The following is a 15,648-nucleotide window of genomic DNA, read 5'->3' as shown; positions in this document are numbered from 1 at the left end:
TCATAAATAAAACTATCCTCTATCTACTCAAACCAATAAAGTTCTTGAACATTGAGGTCAAGTGTCATAAATTTATTAAACATACAGTATATTGTTAGAAACTAGGGGTGCCTAAAAATGTACATAGCAACTTGCAGCTGCTTGGGCTATGTATTTTTGAAAGGGGAAAAAAAAAGTATAAAGATCAAAGTTATACTTGGACATGTTTACCTCAAGGCTTTCACAACGCCCCAACTATATTCCACAAACGGATGGCTCAGGCACTGATACCTTTTTCGAGACCCGACTGCCTGCTGCAGTATGTTGATGACCTTTTGCTTGCAACGCCTGACAAAAAGACTCATATTAAATTAATGGAAGAGCTATTAGACCTTCTTCTAAAAGTTGGGCTGAAAATTAACCCCAAAGAGGTACAATTGTTACAGCCAGAAGTGACATTTATAGGGGTTTCTGTGGGACAAAAGGGACTGAGCCCTGACCAGCATAAGATTGAGGTGATTCAGCGTTTACCATTGCCCGCATCCAAAACCGCACTTCGCTCCTTCCTGGGCTTAGTGGGATACCAGCGCTCATTTATTCCCAGATTTGCGGAGCTAACCAAACCATTATATGAACTGTTAAAGGGTGAAGAGGACGCTGTGGCCCGTGACTGGACCACCGAACATACAATGGCTGTGTCCCTCCTTAAAACTGCTGTTATGCAAACCACATGCCTGACGAGCCCTGACCGAGAGAAGCCTTTCCACGTTTATTACTGGGCTGAACAAATGATCATACATAGTCCCCACACCCCTTTGAATCTTTTACTTAAACCAGGGGACACTTTGGTTTCCTCTGCCCGACTCAGTCACTGGACACTTCTGTTAACTCAAAGATTTGGAAATAACGCCAAGGCAGACAACTTTACTACCTCAGCTCCTACTGTCTTGCTGCTGTTCTGTGCCAAGAGGTACAGGGTAAACTTATGCCAATCACATTCGCCTCCTGTATTTTGAATGGCAAGGAAAAGAATTTCACTCTGTGTGAGCGACATCTGCTAGCCACTTTTTGGGCAGTCAAACCCTTCACGTTTATTACTGGGCTGAACAAATGATCATACATAGTCCCCACACCCCTTTGAATCTTTTACTTAAACCAGGGGACACTTTGGTTTCCTCTGCCCGACTCAGTCACTGGACACTTCTGTTAACTCAGAGATTTGGAAATAACGCCAAGGCAGACAACTTTACTACCTCAGCTCCTACTGTACGAGGGGGAAAGCCATGAGTGCCCCCTTCTGTTAGATCCGTGATTCTGAGAGTATGATGTTTTTCAATAACCACACGGACGCTGTAACTTAACAATCAACAGGTATTTACTGGAGTAGGGTAGTCTCAAGACTGGGGTACAGAGGCATGCTCAAGGCTTATATACAGGTGTGGTCACTGCCGGTACTACAGTATACAGGAGCTGTAAAAGTAGTTCTCTTTTAAAGGTACATACACTACAATTCCTCCCCTTTTAGATTAGTAGTACCCATAATATTCAAATAACAATTAACACTTTAACATGTACATTAAACAACAATAGTCCATTTATAGATTCAGTCTTTGGGGCGGCTTCCTGATCCTTTCGGGACAGCGCCTTTCCTGAGGTTCTTGTTCTTGGTGCGGAGGCGATTCTGGCCCCTTTTCATCGGTTAGTTCATCGGGTTCCACTGCTACTGGGTCGGAGGTAGATGCTACCGGTATGTCGGGTTCATCCCCAGGTACGCAAGACATGGGGTTGACTCGTTCCTGTGACGCTAAGATCTGATCAACGTGGCGTCTCACAATGTTCTCCCCGACATCCACTGTGTACATTAATGGCCCCTGCCGTGTGCATATCGTTCCGGGTTGCCATTTCTCTGTTCGGAAGTCGCGGGCCAAGACTGGTTGTCCTACATTGAAGCTCCTTGTCGGCTTCTCATTGATGTGCTGGAATTGTTTATCCTCAACATTTCTTCGCACATTTGGTCTAAGCAAGTCCAGATGAGATCGCAACCTTCGGTTAAAGAACATCATGGCCGGGGTCTGGTTGGTAACTGCATGTGTCGCGTTTCGGTAGGCTAATAAGAAATTGTCCACCTTATGCTGTAGTGGAATTTCATCGTCGCACATGGCCTTTATCGCCTTCTTAAAGGTTTGTATGAACCTCTCAGCCAATCCATTTGTGGCTGGATGATACGGGGCGGATGTGTAATGCCTTACCCCATTCCTTCTCATAAATTTTCGAAACTCTTCGGACACAAACTGTGGTCCATTATCAGAGCAAATCTATCCTGGCAATACATATATATCCATTTTAGGTATTTCCTGGCCTTTATATATCACTTTCACCCTTATTTTTCCTTTGGGGTAGACCTTTTGCCCCGTGTACGTCTTCAAGACAATCTCTGTAGCTTTCAAGGGTATATGTGAAAATAGCCGCTTGTAGTCCCTTTGGTTTATGACTGTTAGGGCTGATCCTGTGTCCAATTCCATTTTCACTTGGACTCCGTCTATCTTGAGTGTAACCCAGATAGTCTGGTGATCCTACATTTTGGTTACCTTATGTAGTTTCAGACAACCCAGCTCCTTGCTTCCGATGTCTGTGTCACTTTTCTGTTCGTCTGAACTACTGTCCATCACCTTGTGTACCTTTTTGTACTTCTCCTGTGGAGATTTCTTACTGTTGGTTTTCTTCCCAAACCTGCAGACTCTTGCTATGTGTCCTGCTTTTCCACACTGTCTGCACACTTGGTCTTTGAACCAACAATCCTTCTGGTCGTGTGTTGTTCTGCCGCAGCGATAGCATTTCCCTGTTCCAAAGGACATTTCATTGGTGCCATATTCTTGTGGTCTCCGTTGTATCTCTGCAGCACTCCTTGCGGCTGCTTCGTGTGATACTGCCATACTGAAAGCCTTGTCCAGCGTAAGATCCTTTTCTGATAGAAGCCGTTTCTGGGTTCCTTCACTTTGCAGCCCACACACAAACTTGTCCCTTAATGTATCTGCTAGTCCCGCTCCAAACTGGCAGTGTTTCGATAGCTTGCGCAGTTCCGTTAGGTACTCAGCATTGCTTTCGTCTTTGTGTTGGTTCATTTTATGGAACTTAAATCATTCTGCTATCAGCAGCGGTGTGGGGTTTAAGTGGTCCTGTAGGATTTCTACTATGCTTTCGAAATTCTTGTTCACAGGCTTCTCTGGGGTTATTAGGTTTCGCAGTAACCCATAAGTTTTTGCACCCATGGAATTGAACAACACCGGTGCTTTCCTAGCATCTGGCACTTCATTCGCCCTGCAGTACACCTCAATACGTTCCACATATGTCACCCAATCTTCGACTTCATTGTCGAACGTAGAGATACTGCCACTCTTCTGCATCCCTGGGTGTGATTTAACTGTCAGAAATGGCGTCTCCCGCGCTTCCCCTTCTTCTCCGCTGGCACAAAATGGCGTCTCCCGCGCTTTCCTTCCTTCCCGCGCTCGCCCTTCTTCTCCGCTGCGGCTTCTAAAAATGGCGTCTCCCGCGCTCTTCCTTCTTCTCCGCGGCTCAATGGCGTCTCCCGTGCTCTCCCTTCTCCCCTGTTCAGCCCTTGAGCCCTGGCTGTGCTCTGCGCGTTCTTTTTTTTTGTGTGCGCCTTTCCCGCTTCCGCCGCTCAGTCCTGAACCCGGCTGTTGCTTTACCCTCTCTCTCTCCGTTTTGTTTTTCCTCGACGCCGCTCGGTTTTCAACCCCCGGCTGCGCCCTGTGCGCTTCACCCTCTGTCTTACCCCGTCGACGCTGCTCGGCTTTCTCTCCACCGTCGGTCGGCTCCAGCCGCCGCTGTCCAGGAAGGGTCTGCGCTGTACCTGTCGTCAGTCTATTGCTGATCATCGTGGCTGGGGAACCAAGCCCGGCTCTCCACAGCCTCCCCTGCGATGTTCACTCTCTGCCGGACGACTGGGCGGTTGCTCGTGGTCGACGCCCGTGTTTCTGGCCTCGACTTTCTTCCACCGCCCTCCCGGAGCGAATCCTCGAAGGGAAATGCAGAGTTGCAGGTAGATTCCAATCGACACTCGTCGCCACTGTTAGATCCGTGATTCTGAGAGTATGATATTTTTCAATAACCACACGGACGCTGTAACTTAACAATCAACAGGTATTTACTGGAGTAGGGTAGTCTCAAGACTGGGGTACAGAGGCATGCTCAAGGCTTATATACAGGTGTGGTCACTGCCGGTACTACAGTATACAGGAGCTGTGAAAGTAGTTCTCTCTTAAAGGTACATACACTACACCTTCCACCACTGGAGTTCGACCGTCACCCCGTCTCTCCTACTCTGCTAAGTGACGCCCAGAACATCTACATTGATGGGTCATCCTATCACAGGGACGGAAAGCCCCTTACTGGATTTGCAGTAGTCATGCCTGACTGAAAACTTAAGTATAAATAAATGCATTCCCCGCTCTGCCCAATATGCTGAAGTTGCAGTCCTGGTGACAGCAATCCAAAGTACTCATGACATACCTGTTAATGTCTAGTCAGATAGTGCCTATGCGATTAACACTTTGTTATCTTTACCGCTGTATGCTAGGAATAATTTTTGTACTGTTGATGGAAAGACCCTGCTCCATGCAGACCTCTTTGCTTCCCTTTGGGACTCTTTAAATTCACGATCAGCCCCTGTCTATGTTGGTAAGGTAAAGTCCCATTCAGTTCTTCAGAGGTACATACCCAGGGTAACTCACAGGCAGATCATGCTGCCAAGGACGCCGCCATTAACGGTGACCTCTGGCAAGCCCCTACTTCTCCCTTAAGGTCAGTCACGAGTAGCCAAGCTGGGGACAGCGACCTCCCTTCCCTCCAGTCCAGTTATTCCCCCTATGCAGTTGTTATTGCATGGCATCAGAATGGATGTCCGTTACCTCAGCCCACTCCATGGGCTGCAGACACACAATTGGCTCCGGATCAGTCTGGGGAAGCTGCTCCCCTGTTAATGTTCAATCCCCATATGCAGTGGCTATCATCTGATCTCCCGGTTGTCTGTGTTCCCCCATCCATGGCACCCGAAATTTTTGATCTCCGGCACTCACATCTGGTAGGAGGGCACTATTCAGCTGATGCAACTGTTCAGAAACTACGCAAATTTGCATGGTATCCCGATTGCATCACAGATGTCACTCATATGGTGAATCGTTGTCTGCCCTGTTGACAGCACAATCCAAGTGCCCACACTAATCGGGCACTGTTGCGCAGTCCCCCTCCTCCCGATGGGCCGTGGACCCACCTTCAAATTGATTTTATAGGGCCCTTACCTACAGGACCTTCGGGCTTGCGGTATTGTCTGGTTATCTATATATATAAAACAGTATGTCTGTCTGTCTGTCTATACAATCAAAAGTTATAGAGCGTACCTACACATATGTTATGTCAAAAGAAAGCTTATCATTAGAGGACTCTCATAGGTGTATTTACTTTTTGGTCGGACAAAAATTGTGTCGACGGTATCCAAAAAACATTCAAAATTCCGCTCATTATCTGCTCATTAGCATCGAGTGACGTGAAGGTTCATTGCGTGTGCGGGCGGGCCATCCTAGAGTCGAGTGACGTGACGATTGACCAATCCGACAGTTCAGTGACCTGACGGTTGACCAATCGGTGCGTGTGTGGGCGGGCCTAATGCTTCTGAGTTGAGGTGAGTGGCCGCCATCTTGATTCCAAACTCTTCATTTCTTTTTCCCACTTTCTGCGTGTTTTTCAAATCTAGATTTCCAGCAAAAAACAAAGTTGCTTTTAAAACACAAATTGTTTTTAAAAAAAGTGAATTAATTTGTAAATCTTTTCGCTAACCTCTATAATTTTCCTACCTTTCACCGTTTTTGCAGGCAGGCCTCGAAGCCTGGGCCTCTGTTGCCCAGCCACGCCCGAGCTACGCACCTCTCATCCCGCTCAACAAGCAGCCCACGATCGCCGCCATCTTTCTAAAGGCTGGCGGCGCAGGACTGACGCGAGCGTAGCCATTGCCACCATCTTTGTAAAGGCGGGCGGGGCGGGAGTCAGCGCGCGCATCAACGTCGGCCCGGAGCGCGAGCGAATCGGCGGGCTTGAAGCCAGCTCGGGCAGGGGGCGGGGCTCGGGAGGGCTGGAAGGGGGGGTAAGGGTTACCCCGGCAACCGGGCCCGGCCGTCTCTCACAGCCTCAAGCCAGCTCACGCCCGTTCCCGGGGCTTGGCTCCAGCGCAGACCCAGCCGCAATCGGCGGTCTTGAAGCCGGCTCGGGAGGGCGGGGCTCGTGAGGGCGGAGAGTGGGGCTCGGGAGGGCGGGGGGCGGGGCTCAGGAAGGGGGGGAAGGGTTACCCCGGCAACCGGGCCCGGCCGTCTCCCACAGCCTCAAGCCGGCTCACGCCTGTTCCCTGGGCTTGGCTCCATTTGTGGCCGTGGGCCACTCACCCTCTCCCTCTCCTTCCCTCTGTCTCTCTCTCTCCTCTCCCCCGTCCCCTCTCCCCCTCCCTCTCCCCCCACCCTCCCCCTCCCTCTCCCCTCCCCCTCCCCCTCTCCCCCCTTCCCCCTCCCCGCCTCCCCCTCTCTCTCCCCCCTCCCTCCATCCCCCCTCCCTCCCTCCCCCTCTCTCTCTCCCCCCTCCCTCCCCCTCTCTCCCCCTCTCTCTCTCTCTCCCCCCTCCCACCCCCTCTCTCCCTCCCCCCTCCGTCCCACCCCCTCTCTCTGTCTCCCCCTCCCTCCCCCTCTCTCTCTCCCCCCCCTCCCTCCCCCTCTCTCTCTCCCCCCTCATCCCCCTCTCTCTCTCCCCCTTCCCTCCCCCTCTCTCCCTCCCCCTCCCCCTTCCCTCCCCCTCTCTCCCTCCCCCTCCCTCCCCCTCTCTCTCCCCCCTCCCTCCCCCTCTCCCCTCCCCTCTCCCCCCTCCCTCCCCGCTCTCTCTCCCCCTTCCCTCCCCCGCTCTCTCTCCCCCCTCCCACCCCCTCTCTCTCTCCCCCCTCCCTCCCCCTCTCTCCCGCCTCCCTTCCCCCTCTCTCTCCCCCCCTCCCTCCCCCTCTCTCTCCCCCCTCTCTCTCCCCCCCTCTCCTCTCCCCCTCTCTCTCTGCCCCCTCCCTCCCCCCTCTCTTCTCCCCCTCTCTCTCTGCCCTCTCCCTCCCCCTCTCTCCCCGCCCCCTCCCTCACCCTCTCTCTCCCCCTCTCTCTGCCCCCTCCCTGCTCCCTCCTCTCTCTCTCTCCCTCTCTCTGCCCCCTCCCTCCCCTCCCCCCTCCCTCCTCCCTCCCTCCCTCCCTCTCTCTCATGCCCACTCCCTCCCCCTCCCTCCCCCTCTCTCTCTCTCTCCCCCCCTCACCTCTCTCCCCAGTCTCTCTCTCCCCCAGTCTCTCTCTCCCCCAGTCTCTCTCTCTCCCCCAGTCTCTCTCTCTCTCTCCCCCCCAGTCTCTCTCTCTCTCTCTCTCTCCCAGTCCAATTTCCAATTCCAATTCAAATGCTTTATTGGCATGAAAGTTTACAGAGAACCATATTGCCAAAGCTTACATAGCAAAAAGGTACAGTTTTCCAACATTCTGTAGGTGTCAATCGATTTGACATTTGTTGGGTACATACAATATTACTTTTAACAATATTAATTTTAAACAGTCTTACTTTTAAACAGTCCTCAGGTTGTGACATGTTGTTACATATTTGGCCCCAAGGTTATGGTCTGTCGCCTTCTCCCAGGACTAATCTCAATTTTGACAGGTCATCCAATTCCTTGAAATCTGGGGTTGTTTGGCTTCTCCCCCCAGTCGCTCTCTCTCTTCCCCCCCAGTCGCTCTCGTCTCTTCCCCCCAGTCGCTCTCTCTCTTCCCCCCAGTCGCTCTCTCGTCTTCCCCCCAGTCGCTCTCTCTCTTCCCCCCAGTCGCTTTCTCTCTTCCCCCCCAGTCGCTTTCTCTCTTCCCCCCAGTCGCTTTCTCTCTTCCCCCCCCAGTCGCTCTCTCTCTTCCCCCCAGTCGCTCTCTCTCTTCCCCCCAGTCGCTCTCTCTCTTCCCCCCAGTCGCTCTCGTCTCTTCCCCCCAGTCGCTCTCTCTCTTTCCCCCCAGTCGCTCTCGCTCTTCCCCCCAGTCGCTCTCGTCTCTTCCCCAGTCGCTCTCGTCTCTTCCCCCCAGTCGCTCTCTCTCTTCCCCCCAGTCGCTCTCTCTCTTCCCCCAGTCGCTCTCTCTCTTCCCCCAGTCGCTCTCTCTCTTCCCCCCAGTCGCTCTCTCTCTTCCCCCCAGTCGCTCTCTCTCTTCCCTCCCCAGTCGCTCTCTCTCTTCCCTCCCCAGTCGCTCTCTGTCTTCCCTCCCCAGTCGCTCTCTCTCTTCCCTCCCCAGTCGCTCTCTCTCTTCCCTCCCCAGTCGCTCTCTCTCTTCCCCCAGTCGCTCTCGTCTCTTCCCCAGTCGCGCTCTCCTCTTCCCCCCAGTCGCTCTCCTCTCTTCCCTCCAGTCGCTCTCTCTCTTCCCCCCCAGTCGCTCTCGTCTCTTCCCCCCAGTCTCTCTCTCTCTCTCTCTTCTCCCCCCACTCTCTCTCTCCCCCCAGTCTCTCTCTCTCTCTCTTCTCCCCGTCTCTCTCTCTCTTCTCCCCCCAGTCTCTCTCTCTCTCTTCCCCCCAGTCGCTCTCTCTCTTCCCCCCCAGTCGCTCTCTCTCTTCCCCCAGTCGCTCTCTCTCTTCCCCCCAGTCGCTCTCTCTCTTCCCCCCAGTCGCTCTCTCGCTTCCCCCCAGTCGCTCTCTCTCTTCCCCCCAGTCGCTCTCTCTCTTCCCCCCAGTCGCTCTCTCTCTTCCCCCCAGTCGCTCTCTCTCTTCCCCCCAGTCGCTCTCTCTCTTCCCCCCAGTCGCTCTCTCTCTTCCCCCCAGTCGCTCTCTCTCTCTCTTCCAACAACAACATGCCCTCAAAAAAGCCTCGGCACCGCCGGGCACTCCAGCTATAGTTGATAAATTTACTAAATGGATAGAGGCTTTTCCATGTAAAACAAACACCAAACACCGCATTGACAGCAGCTCGCCTTTTATTGGGTGAGGTGATCTGCAGGTGGGGAGTGCCAATTCAAGTTGATAGTGATCAGGGATCACACTTTGCCGCCCGGATTTTTACCGAACTACAATGGATAATGGGTATCTCGCATAAACTTCACATCGCCCATCACCCACAATCATCTGATGTAGTGGAAAGAGGAAACCGAATTCTGAAAACTATGTTAAACAAATTTTGTGCAGATCACCCCACCAAATGGTCCAGTATGTTGCCAATGTGTCTAATCCACCCCGCATAGCACAACGGGTATCTTACCCTACCAGGCTATGACCGGGCGACTAATGCGAATTCCAAAGATTCATGACACTCTGAGAGAAGAAATTCCTCATCTCCGATTTAAATGGGTGTCCCCTTATTCTGAAGCTATGCCCCCTAGTTCTAGATTCCCCCACGAGGGGAAACATCCTCAGCATCTACCCTGTCAAGCCCCATCAGAATCTTATATGTTTCAATAAGATCACCTCTCATTCTTCTAAACTCCAATGAGTATCGGCACAACCTGCTCAACTTTTCCTCATAAAACAACCCCTTCAACTCAGGAATCAACCTCGTGAACCTTCTCTGAACTGCCTCCAATGCAAGTATATCCTTCCTTAAATAAGGAGACCGAAATTGAATGCACTACTCCAGGTGTGGTCTCACCAACGCCCTGTACAGTTGTAGCAAGACTTCCCTACTTTTATACTCCATCCCCCTTGCAATAAAGGTCAATATTCATTTGCCTTCCTAATTACTTGCTGTACCTGCATGCTAACTTTTTGTGTTTCATGTACAAGGACACCCAGATCCCTCTGTACTGCAGCATTCTGTAGTCTTTCTCCATTTAAATAATATTTTGCTTTTTTATTCTTCGTACCAAAGTGGATAACCTCACACTTTCCAACATTATACTCCATCTGCCAAATTTTTGCCCACTCACTTAACCTATCTATAACCCTTTGCAGACTCTTTGGGCCAGATTTTCAGTATGCCGTGAGGCGGGCTTTCAGGCGTGCGGGGGGCAAAAATCCCGAATTCGGGGGTCCCGACACCATCCTGCCCAAAACCCGCCTCCACGTAAGTTTCAAGGGAGGCGGGTACCCGCCCCGCACTGGGACCCGCTGACCCGAGGCGGGAAGGGATTAGTGCCAATTAACTGCCTGTTAACAGGTAGTTAACAGGCAGTTTTTAGCCTAATCCCTATTTTGAGGGGTGTTGTGTGGGATTCCCGATGGCTCCACACCACGCCAGGTTAGAGCAGGCAGGCCGTCAGGTTGAAGGACTTGGAGGGGTTGCGATGTCGGTATTCAGGTGAGTGATGGGTGCATGAGTGCAAAGGTAAGTGTGTTTGGTGTGTCTAAAGTGTGTGAAGAAGTTTTACTTACCTGTACTTACCTTAACAGCCTTTCTTCCTCTAGGCTGCGGGAGTCCATCACTCAGCCAGAACTGAAAGCTGAACGGCTGCGATCTGTCAAAAGTGACAGCCTTCAGCTTTCAGTCCCGGTGACAGTTCTAACTGAGTCTGCGTAGAAGGACACAGGTTAGAAGTCAGACTGTCAGTGTTTGACATCTTCAAACAGCTGTGAAACACTGATATTTCATCTGTCAAAAACTCTTGACAGATGAAATTTCAGTCTGTGACGTCACCTATTGCCGGGTGGCCCTTAATTGGCCTGCTGAGCCCGCTAGGCGGGCTCAACAAGGTGAATCAAGGGAAAATCGCGTCAATTGGCCGGACGTCAATGGAGGCGGGACTAAAACCCGAAAGTTGTAGTCCCACCTCCATCCCGACAGCTTAAGGAAAATCCAGCCCTTTGTGTACTCCTCACAACTTGCTTTCCCACCTATCTTTGTATCGTCGGCAAATTTGGCAACAGTACACTCGGTCCCTTCATCCAAGTCATTAATATAGATTGTAAATAGTTGAGGCCCCAGCACTGATCCCTGTGACACCCCACTAGTTACAGTTTGCCAACCTGAAAATTACACATTTATTCCAACTCTCTGTTTTCTGTCAGTTAGCCAATCCTCTATCCAATCTAATATATTACCCTAACACGATGAGCTCTTGGCCCAGATTTTCCGATCGCAGGCTTCCCGCGGGTGGAGGGCTGCGATCTGGAAAAATCTTTGCCCTTACCTGAGGGCTCCCAGGAAGCGCACAGTTCCGCTGCTGGACCTCTCCAAACTGTCGGTGCGCAAGGCCCACGTATCCGAGAGGCGCAGGTAGTTCGCAGCGTCCCTGGGAGCCAATCAGAGAAGGGACTCTCCCTTCATACATTTGACAGGAAGACCTGTCAAATATATGAATAGAGATCACCCCCAAAAACATCGTAAAACTTCAAATAAACTTTTTAAAACTTACCAGGTGCAAGAGTTGTAAGTGTTTTCTGTGGGCGGAAGGTCTCCAAAAAGCGGAACTCTCCGCCCGCAGAGGTCCTTCTCCCGGGCAGCCAGAGGATCTGTCAAGCGCTTTCTTGACAGATCGGAAATGCTGGTTTCCAGCGCATGCGCAGTGCATGCCTGAAACCGGCATTTCCGATGTCCCTACGGGAGAGTACACAGCGCGTACCCACCCGTAGGGATCGGAATATCTGGCCCCTTATCTTCTGCAGTAACCTTTTATGATGCACCTTATCAAGTGCCTTCTGGAAATCCAAATACACTACATCTACTGGTTCCCCTGTATCCACCCTGCTCATTACATCCTCAAAGAACTCTAGTAAATTTGTCAAACGCGATTTCCCTTTCATACAATCAAGCAGAGTCAACATGGTTTTATTATGATTTTCTAAGGCCTAGAAATTGAGTTTGCGCTGCGCCAGGGCTTTAGCGCCGGAAGTTAGCGTCGGCGCTAAGTCCCTTTGCGCGCGCCAAAAATTCAGTAGCGCCGCGCCCAAACGGCTGCCGGCGCTACTGAAGGGTTTTAGCGCCTGAAAACTGGCGCAACGCGCCGCACTGCGGCGCTATTCCGGCGCTGCGGCGCCCGCTGCGGTGCGGCAGGCTCGGGAAGTGCAGGCCTCCTCCTTCCGTTAAGGAGGAGCTGCCTGCACCCGGCCGCGGCCCGCGCAAATCTCTGCAAAAATGAGCCCGGCACCTCGGACAAGTGCCGGGCTTGCATCTGTTCCGGGGGGTGGGGGGGGAGAAGTCCGGGGAGGGAGCTGCGGGCAGGCGGCCGGCGGGAAAGCGGCCGGCCGCCGCGCCTCCTTAAAGCGCCGGCGCAGACTCCGGCAACACTCGTTTGCCGGAGTCTTAGTTGCGGCTGCCACTGGCGAGGCAGCCGCAACTGAATTTCGGCTTGGGGCCGGGTTACCACGGCAACCGGGACGCTGCGCACACCGATGACGTCATCGGTGCCGGCGCAGCGCTACCGGTCTACCGCCGCGGAAGGGCCCCAGGCAATTTAGGAACCGGCGCCAATTGCAGCGCTAGGCCCTCTAGCGCTGCAAAATCGGTGCTAAGGGCACTGAATTTCTCGGCCTAAATGTCCTGCTATTACTTTTCCTTAATAATGGATTCCAGCATTTTCCCAATGACAGATGTTAGGCTAACTGGCCTATAGTTTCCTGCTTTCTGTCTCCCTCCTTTGACACACAATATTGAAATAATTTTATTGTATGATTTATGTACAAACTACCACATTAACATTATGCCCAATACTTTACACATAACAAAAATAGTCTTATTTTATGTATTTCTACATTTACATTTTACTACAGTTTTATATATTTCACATTTATTAATTTTGATTGTCATTCCCCCCCAAAGCATTATATAAAACCTTCCATATATAATAATATGCCAGTTTTCAATTGCTCACATTTATTTATTATAATTTGTATTTCACTCTAAAATTAAGACAGTCCACATTATAACATATAATCCTCCTGAACTTGGGAAAAGACACATCTTCCAACTTCCCATGAACTGCGCCACAGGAGATCGTCAGCTTTATTATTAAATTCAACCTGATAAGACTTTCCAATATTGTGACAGTCTGGCACACTCATTGCTGCAGTTGCTCTCTGACTTCTGCAGTTGCAGGCTCTGGCCACTGGGTGGTGCTGCTAAACAAATTTTTTCTATTTTTCAAGCTACACTCTACAAGATTAATGTAAGAAGTCACACAACACCAGGTTATAAGTCCAACAGCTTTATTTGAAATCACAAGCTTTCGGAGCGCTGCTCCTTCGTCAGGTGCAGTGGAGAAATGCATAAAGACACAGCTTATATAGTCAGAGAATAATGTCAGATGTTTACAGGTAATCTTGCCAACTGCCATTTATCACACCTCGGCAGAGAGATAATCACAGCAATCAAAGGTGTGAATGGTGTCCAAACAGGTCAGTCAGGAAAACATTACATCAAAGAACAATGAGGTGGGGTCACAAGGGGTCAAATATTGCAGATGCTGGGGTCTGTATGAAAAACAAAAAAAGACAAAAAACATTTTTTTTTTGCTGGAAATCACAGCAGGTCCGGCCGCATCTGTGTAGAGAACAAGCCAATGTCGACTCGAGTCTGGATGACCCTGCGTCAGGTGGGGTTACATGTAGCGTGACATGAACCCAAGATCTCGGTTGAGGCCGTCCTCATGGGTGCGGAACTTGGCTATCAGTTTCTGCTCGACGATTTTGCGTTGTCGTGTGTCTCGAAGGCCGCCTTGGAGAATGCTTACCTGAAGATCGGAGGCTGAATGTCCTTGACTGCTGAAGTGTTCCCCGACTGGGAGGGAACACTCCTGCCTGGTGATTGTCAGGAGATGCATCAACGCCAGATTCATCAGCCGCACTCACAAGGCAGTCCAGAATGTCACCCGAGCACAACGCAATGCCATCCATGCTCTCAAGACCAACCGCAACATCGTCATCAAACCAGCAGACAAATGAGGCGCCATCGTCATACAGAACAGAACGGACTATTGCAAAGAAGTATACTGATGACTGGACAACCAGGAACACTACAGACAGTTACCCGCAGATCCGACCAAAGAACACACCCGCCAACTCAACAGACTGATCAAGACCTTCGATCCAGACCTTCAAAGCATCCTACATGCTCTCATCCCACGTACTCCCCGCATGGGAGACTTCTACTGCCTCCCAACGATACACAAAGCCAACACACCCGGACGTCTTATCGCATCAGGCAACGGAATCCTGTGTGAGAACCTCTCTGGATATGTCGAGGGCATCCTGAAACCCATCGTACAGGGAACCCCCAGCTTCTGTCGCGACACTACAGACTTCTTACAGAAACTCAGCACCCACGGACCAGTTGAACCAGGAACACTCCTCGCCACGATGGACGTCTCGGCACTCTACACTAGTATCCCCCACGATGACGGCATCGCTGCGACAGCCTCAGTACTCAACACCAACAACAGCCAATCTCCAGACACCATCCTACAACTCATCCGCTTCATCCTTGACCACAATGTCTTCACCTTCGACAACCAGTTCTTTACCCAAACACACGGAACAGCCATGGGGACCAAATTCACACCCCAATACGCAAACATCTTCATGCACAAGTTCGAGCAAGACTTCTTCGCTGCACAGGATCTCCAACCAACGCTATACACCAGATACATCGACAACATTTTCTTCCTATGGACCCACGGCGAAGAATCACTGAAAAGACTACACGATAACATCAACGAGTTCCATCCCACCATCAAACTCACCATGGACTACTCCTCAGAATCGGTTTCATTCTTGGACACACGAACCTCCATCAAAGACGGACACCTCAGCACTTCACTCTACCGCAAGCCCACGGACAACCTCACGATGCTTCACTTCTCCAGCTTCCACCCTAACCACATTAAAGAAGCCATCCCCTATGGACAAGCCTTGTGAATACACAGGATCTGCTCAGACGAGGAGGAACGCGATGGACACCTACAGCCCTTGTAAGAACAGGATATGACGCTCGACTCGTCGATCGACAGTTCCGACGGGCCACAGTGAAAAATCGCACCGACCTCCTCAGAAGACAAACACGGGACACAACCAACAGAGTACCCTTCGTCGTCCAGTACTTCCCCGGAGCGGAGAAACTACGCCATGTTCTTCGCAGCCTTCAACATGTCATCGATGACAACGAACACCTCGCTAAGGCCATCCCCATGCCTCCACTACTCGCTTTCAAACAGCCGCCTAACCTCAAACAGACCATCGTTCGCAGCAAATTACCCAGCTTTCAGGAGAACAGCGACCACGACACCACACAACCGTGCCACAGCAACCTCTGCAAGACATGCCAGATCATCAACACAGATACCATCATCACACGTGAGGGCACCACCCACCAGGTACATGGTACATACTCATGTGACTCGGCCAACGTTGTCTACCTCATACGTTGCAGGAAAGGATGCCCCGGAGCATGGTACATCGGCGAGACCATGCAGACACTGCGACAACGGATGAACGGACACCGCGCAACAATCACCAGGCAGGAGTGTTCCCTCCCAGTCGGGGAACACTTCAGCAGTCAAGGACATTCAGCCTCCGATCTTCGGGTAAGCATTCTCCAAGGCGGCCTTCGAGACACACGACAACGCAAAATCGTCGAGCAGAAACTGATAGCCAAGTTCCGCACCCATGAGGACGGCCTCAACCGAGATCTTGGGTTCATGTCAC

This window comes from Somniosus microcephalus, chromosome 7, assembly GCF_052327205.1.
Source record: "Somniosus microcephalus isolate GS21.2 chromosome 7, FLI_Smic_1.0, whole genome shotgun sequence".
NCBI classification, from domain to species: Eukaryota; Metazoa; Chordata; class Chondrichthyes; order Squaliformes; family Somniosidae; genus Somniosus; species Somniosus microcephalus.
This window is presented reverse-complemented; position numbering follows the sequence as displayed.